Below are 8,120 nucleotides of genomic sequence, written 5' to 3'. Positions count from 1 at the left end.
TTCGTCGCGATCGACCCCATCTTCTTCTTGAAGATCGTCTTTCTCTTGTGGTAGTGTGTCGGCATCTATTCCAAGGTCAATGAAGTCATCATTCATAACAGCCGACTTAAGGGTGATTGGCTCACCGGTGTCAAAAACCATTTTCAAAGGAGTTGGGTCATCAATTTGGTAAGGTTTTTGACCTTCTATCCTATCATCAAACTCGATGCGGTCTCTTGGCTTATTCTTAATCAAAACCACCCAACTAGACTTGCATGAACCTGGATAAAGCAAATAGTATACCTATCGTGAATTTTGAGGTAAAATAAAAGGATCGTAATGCATATATTTCCTATTTACATTAACTTCAGTGATATCGTAGTACTTTTGCTTTTGTGTTCCTTGTCACGAATTTGGATCATACCATTCACATTTAAATATGCACACCTTTGACGCAGTGCTACAAAAATTCTCTAATTCAATTATATTGTGCAACACACTAAACCAATCAGAATGACCATCGCATGAATCCTCAAGAACCCAAACTCCGGTGTTATCTGTTTTCTTTCCAATCAATCACTGTAAAGAATGGAACCGATATCCATTAACATTGTATATCGGGTAGCTAGTGCCGTTATTTATTGGGCCCTAACTAAATGCAATTAGTTTTGAATCTGTTGTGTCAGTTAGATGCACGGTGACGTATTCTCTGAACGTGGAAAACTGTTCAATGAGGTATCAAGATTTGCCTCTTGGAATAACCTATATGATAGAATAGGAGTTAGAAGTTTTGATTAGACTAAGAGGTTAGTATCTTACGGATTTCAATATTTACGAAGACATAAAAAACTCACATGAAGTAGGGTAAAATCTGGTCATAGTTAAGCAGCACATGTAGGTGTGTGGCATCGGTTTCCCTCTGCTCCAACCAGTAGTCAGTGTTCGCACCCATTGTAGCTCATTCGGGAGGAAAGATTGGATATATTTTTCCACTTGATGAGGATTCTCCCCTCTCATCATTCCTTGCAACCCTTGTTCTACGTGACCCAACATGAGGTTGAAAATAGAATAAGTAAAATGCGAATGTTTTCTTAGCTAGGAATGCTTCGCAGATGCTACCCTCAACCTGAACTCTGTTCTTCACGGTGCATTTGAATTCTCTAATAATCCACTCAAATGGGTACATCCACTGAAATTGGACCGACCCACATAGTATTGCTTCGTACGGTAGATAGATTGTTAAGTGTTCCACAACGTCAAAAAAGGTTGGACCCGATCAAAATGCTTCCAGGCTTCTCCGTGTGATGGATGTGTAATGTTCCATCATCTCTCTTGTTACTATGTCAGGTCATGTGAGGGGCCGAACTCAACGATGCATACAATCATTTCAGCCTAGGAATTAAGGGTAAGTCGCCTATCAAAATGCTTCCACTTATCAAAAGCCTCTTGGGTATGATTTGACTCTGACTTAATACTCATCATTCTAATACATGCAGACAACTCTGAATGAATGCACCCTTTAAACATCAATCTCGCAGCAAATTCTAATAGATGATAAAATTTTTTTCCTCCAGGTTAGACTCTTGTTTAGCCTCTTCTAATTCCGTAACACCTGTTGTATCAAACACCATTTCATTGATTCTCTCTTGGTTAGCCTCCCAAGTCATATCTTCCATGTTTATTTCTCTCACCAACCAAATCATCGTTGATTGATAATTGAACCTATTCAAATTTGAGGTCGACCGGTTAATTCCCTGCTCGTCCATTTCTCTGTGTTCCGTCCACATCCAATACCCATCTTAAACCCGTTATGGTAGAGGTGAAGCGTTATATCCACATGTCCTAACCACTTAGTCAGCCGACACTTTTCACGCAGACACCTAGAAACCCCTTCAGACCTTAACGATTCTATGCTAAAGACATGCGCAACAAACGCGTCAACTCCCTTAAAGATTCAGGTTTCAAACGCCCCCCCCCCACCCACCATTATTCTTATAGACATCCATAGACGATGACTTGGAATCATATTGAAACACACACCCTAGAATTCAATGAACAACACAAATTATTATATATTTTAGAAAATTCGGTAGAGTATACCCTATAATTAGAATCTTTCGCCAAATACAACAAAATTTTAGCAGAGCTTTCCCTTAATTTAGGGATATTCATCAAATAAATATAAACAGTGTTCACAGAGAAAATAGTTGCAGGCACAAATTAGAACAAATACGAATTTAATAACACATCAAATCCTAACCGTTCTAGTGCACGACCCCTTATAACTCCGCAATTTTTCAGCAAACAAGGGTTTCGAGAAGGCGCCTCTACGCGACCTTCTCCCACTTCCGTCTTAAAATGCTATCCTAGGAAAAACAAGTCCGACATAAAACTTAAACAATTGATTATAGTTAAAGATATAAAACCTACCTGGAACACGGATGCACATAATACGGAAGAAGCAAAATCCAAATGATCTCAAAGAAATAGCATCATCTTAATAAAAAAGCAAACTTATTAAACTTACAAGGTGAAACTAATTAATTCAACAAACTACACAAAGTCTTCCAACAATGTCGAGCACTATTAATTTCTATTACATTAAATTAACATAACAAATCCTAATCATAAACTTCGTTACCCTAATTTAATAAATAATTTGAAAATAAAATACATAACAAAATCCTGAACTAACAAAAAAAAGCTGAAAAACTAAAAATCCTAAACCAAATTAAATCCTAATCACAAACTTCAATACCCTAATTTAATCAATAATTTGATAAAATACCTAACAAAATCCAAGACTCACAAAAAAATATGAAAAACCCTAAAACAATATATCAAATCCTAGTCATAAACTTCATTACACTAATGTAATAAATAATTTCAAAAAGTACTTATCCAAAAAAATCTTAAACTCACATAAAAATCTTATAAAGAATGTCAAAATTACCTCTATTGGTGGCTATAAGATGGTAGAGGCATGGTGGCAACAGGAGCAGTAGTGACGGTGACAACGTCACTATCGTCGATGGCAATGACCACAAACACAAACAACGGTGAGAATGCCCAGTAGCAGTGGCAGTGGAGTCTCCAGCAGATGGCAGTGAAGCCGGCAGCTTCAGCGGCGACCAGAGACCACAAGAGGAGAGAGAAAGAAGAGTGAGAGTGAGTTCAAAAAAGTAAGGGGGAGGGGGTTCGAGTTTGAAATTTAGCCCAGTATTACCGTCGAATTTACCAAGAGAACCTTTCGATGGAAAATGGCTTCAACGCAGCATTTCACTAATGTGAGTTACCGTCGGCAAAATTTGACGGTAGATCTGCCGGGGTAGTTAGAACCAAAAAAATAAATTTTTGCGCCACTTATCACCGTCGGATTTAATTTTGAAAAATTTAATTTGACAGTAAACAATTCGGGGAACCAAATATAGCTTATATCCAACGCAAAAATCAACACTAAATTCGACGATAATGGACGTCGTTAAATCCGACGGTACTCACCGTTTTTCTTATAGTGAGCTCCCTAGACATACGAATACAGGAAAATCAAGATCACCCCTAACTAGATAAGGGATGCCCTTGGCTTGAATGCATCCAATAAAAATCTCTTTTGTAACCTATTCTATCAATAAAATTTCGGTGTTTTTTATATTACTTCTGTGTTATTAAAATATTCTTGCTGCTGTTGTATGGGATTGCTTTCCGAACAAAAATGTCTATAAAAAAATCATTGAGGAGCAGAAGAAAGTTGTTGAGAGCTTCAAAGGCTGTTCTTTGTCACTTTTGACAAAGTCTTTCATTGACATGAGTGTGGAGGGACTGAAAAATAACTCAATTTCAAGAGGACATTCATCCTCTTCATGCAAAAGTACTTCTTGTTGCCAACAACAATAAGAAAAATTTTTTCAGTTCACATGCCACCCATTCTTCATGTGGACAACATACATGAATGTAATTGGGCAGCTTATGTGATCAACTTCTTGATCAAAAGAATCAGAGGGCACCAATTGCAAAGCAAATATGCAGTAGATGGTTATCTCTTTGCACTGATGATCATATAGTTTCATGAATCCACATACATGAATAGGCTGACAGATAGAACGTGAGGCAAATCATAAAATGGTAACTCAACAGAGATTATTTTCTTAAATTTTGGTGCATTTGTTTGAAATATATTCTGCTAATTAAATAATATTCTGTTTTAAGGCCTTATAAGAAGAGCACAACTGAGAGGTCAATCAAAAGAAGAAAAAAAGGGAAAAAAAAGAAAGAAAAAAAGAAGCAACAAAAAAAGAAACCTGTTATATTGGAGTCATTTTCAGAAGGTGAAAGTGATTATGAGTATGAGTCTGATTCTGAATATGACTCTGAGGATACACCGAAGAGAAAGAAACAACTTCAAAGAGTGGCAAAGATGTAAGTGTTACTTTTCGGTATCTTTTGTCAATATTTCTGTTTATTATGTTTGTTTACCTCATGCATTTGTACTTTTTCAAGATGGAATCCAAAAAGAGGAAGCATATTATTGTGGATTCATCTTTTCAAATGGAGACTGATGAACAGATTTTTGCTAGTAAAGAATTCACAATAAATTTCCGTTGCGAGTATAGTTTCTAAACCAACTAAAATCATTTCATACAAAAATTTGGTTGTCACAAGTAACAAACCCCTAATAAAATTGATAACTGAAGTATTTAAACCTCGGGTTGTCTCTCAAGGAATTGCAGGGAAGTATGCTTATGATTAGTTATGGAAAAGTATATTTTTGGGGTTTTTTGTTGAACAAGGAATGTAAATGATAATAAAATAAACCAATAATTAAGAAAAGGTCTTGGCAAGGTATGAGAACTAGACGTCCTATCCTAGTTATCCTTATCAATTGTGATGAGAATTGTTCATTGCTCCCACTTAGTTAACCTCTAACTATGGAGGAAAGTCAAGTAGACTAATCATTTTGATTCCTCAAGTCCTAGTCAACTCCTAAGAAAAGACTAGCCTTAGAGGGATCCAAATCAACCAACAACTTCTAATTATCAATCAACAAAGGAGTTTGATAACTCAAGAGTCTCCAATTACTCAATTCAAGCTAAGAATGTAAAAAGCTAAATTAAAATCATAAATATGAAATACCTCAAATTTCATTAAATAAAGAAATCAAATCCAACATGGAGTTCATAAACTAAATTGGGAAAATAAATAAACTAGAATGCTAGAATAAATAAAAGTAGAAGAGATAAACCTAAAACTAAGAGAAATCCTAAAACAAACTACATCTAAAACCTAAAATTATGTGAATGAATGTTGTGTCTCGTGTTTCCCCCATTCTGCAGCTTCTATTCTGTGTATTTCGGGCTTGGAACTGGGCCAAAAGGAGCCCAGAAATCGCCCCCAATGCTTTCTGTAACTTTCTGCACGTGGCGCATGTCACGAGTATGCATAGGTCACGCGTACGCATCGATGGTCTTCTTCGTGTTTCGTGCATACGCGTCAGCTACGCGCATGTATCGCCATGCATTTTCGCTTTTCACGCGTATGCGTCAGATACGCACACGCGTCACTGTGAAAATCTCCAAATCACACGCACGCGTGAGCCATGCGTGCGCGTCGTTTCTCGCTGGACAGCTCCATGATTTCTTGTGTTCCTTCCATTTTTGCAAGCTTCCTTTCCATCCTCTAAGCCATTCCTGCCCTATAAAGCCTGAAAACACTTAACACACATATCAAGGCATCGAATGGTAGAAAGGATAATTAAATTTGACAGTTTAAAGGCCTAGGAAACATGTTTTCAATTATATCACAGAATTAGAAAGAAAAATGTAAAACATGTGAATTCAATGAATAAGTGTGAGTTTAGTGGATAAAATCCACTCAATTAAGTACAAAATATACCACGAAATAGTGGTGCATCAGAGACGGAATCAGATGATGAGTAAGGTACTATTATTGTAATACTATATTCTGTTTTTTATCAAAAAAATTTTATAAACATATTTTTTTTGTATATATTGTCAGAAGCGAAGAAATTGAGAAAGAAATAGAAAGAAGGTTCAAGAAAAAAAATGATAAGCCTGCAGAAGAGTATGTCTTAATTTTTGGTATTTTTTGTCAATATTTCTTATATTTATTTGCCTAATGATTCTTTTCTTTTCCAGGATGTAGGCCAAAACCAAAGATATTCCAAAAAAGGTAACACCGCTAAAAAAGAGAAAGCTTGTTCTCCCTGAACAACCAAAAAGTGGGCACGACTCAACAAAAGCACACTTTAATTTTTTGCAGACGTAAGATTCGATATCTTATATTGTTTCTTTGCTAAAATTTGGTAAAAGCTGATATAATTACTCTAGTTTTACTGAATAGTGTTTAATTTTTCCTTAGGGTACCACCTGTAAATCTGTCCAGCGAAAGTGATCCAGTGTTTCAAACACAGTCAAGCTTTCAGGAATCCGTTAATGCACCAAGCGATCTGATATGTCTCTTTGTCTTACCATTTCTTTTTTTCTTGTACTACCATAATGTGCTTTTTTTATTTTATATATATTTTTTAAAAAAATCCTTTAAGATTTTTTTAAGAAAAAAAGGCATGAAAAAAGGAAAAAAAAAGAGTTTGTAGTCTGCAACTATGTAAGTTCACTTACAGCAAAAATTTATTATTGTTCAATGATTGAGGTGCTTTTTGACATAATTTTGGTGCATTTCAGATTCAACGTACAAGAAGACACAATAGATTATGCCAACCTTGTTTAGGAAGATGTCTTGGTTAAACAAATAACAACAGAGAAAGAATTTCAACTATAGAAAATGATGGAAGATTCACCAAAATCTGAAAAGTGAGTAAACTATTCAACTATATTTTTTGACTTAATTTTATTTTATTTTATTTTTTTGATTTAAATGACATGGATTTTATTTAGTATGAGTAGTGCAATCGTTAATCTTGGGATTGACATTGAAGATCAAGTGCTTTTGCTGTAAAAAAAATTCATTATCAATCAAAACCACTGAATATATGAGTTTTCTAATTTAGTTTCCTTTTCCAATCATTCAGTTAATGGTTTTCACTGAAATTTGCTAATGTTTACTGCATATTAACTTTTTTTGTATGCCATTGATAAATTCATATTTTATGATGATTTTTAGGTTGAAAAAAAGTGAGATTTATCAACTTATCTTGTACTTATTCATGAAAAATGCATGCTTTTGTGAATTTTCTCTTAATTGTGCTTAATTGTTAAAAACATACTTTTTATGCTTTAAATTGTCAAATTAATTCCACTTTTATTCCATTTGATGTCTTGATGTATTTGTTTAAGTGATTTAAGGTTTAGAAGGCAAAGATGGCTTGGAAGATGCAGGAAAAAGCATGCAAAAATGGAGGATCCATGAAGAAATGAAGTTTGGCGAAACTCCAAGCCGTGTGTACATGGATACCATGCGTACGCATCATTTTAGATTCATGTGTACGCGGTGTAAAATCTGCGAAATTAATAAATAATTAGCCAATAAACAAATTATTTTTCAAAGAAAGTATAAAATTAAATTTTATAGTTTAAAGAGGTGGAAATAATTAAAATACGAATTTCAACACTAATTTTAAAGGTTTTGGCCCAAAGTTGAGCCAACAAATTAAACCGTTTGAACCGAGCCCATATTGGGCTAAGGCCCAACCCATATCATCCCCATTCATGAGCCTTCAGCACATTAATCACACCAAAGGGGGGAAACAGCATTGGAAGAGAAGAGGGGAGAAAGGGTTTGGAAAGAACACTGTTCACTTCCACTTCAATTGCTAGTAATTTTTGATCCGGAGCTCCGATTGACAAGCCGTTTGCGGTCACGCGTTCATCTCAGAGTCTTCTTCAATTCTATCTAAACTAAGTGTAAGTCTCTTTGTAATTCACAAGCATTTTTCTGTTCCCCTCTTTTCCACGAAATTAGTTTGAGTTTTCAGTGATTTTGATGATTTTGGTGGTTTAGGTACAACCTAATATTGGATAATTATTGGATTATACTCTAATCATCAATAGGTAAGTTAAAAAAACTCTAAAATCTTGTGGTTTGCTCAATTTTGGGTACCCTAGTGCTAATTTAGTGAATTGTTTGAATTAGATTGAATTTACATTAAATTGGAGTTTGAATTGGTG

This window comes from Arachis hypogaea, chromosome 18, assembly GCF_003086295.3.
Source record: "Arachis hypogaea cultivar Tifrunner chromosome 18, arahy.Tifrunner.gnm2.J5K5, whole genome shotgun sequence".
NCBI lineage: Eukaryota > Viridiplantae > Streptophyta > Magnoliopsida > Fabales > Fabaceae > Arachis > Arachis hypogaea.
The sequence above is the reverse complement of the archived record's forward strand: the minus strand, read 5'-3'. Positions refer to the sequence as shown.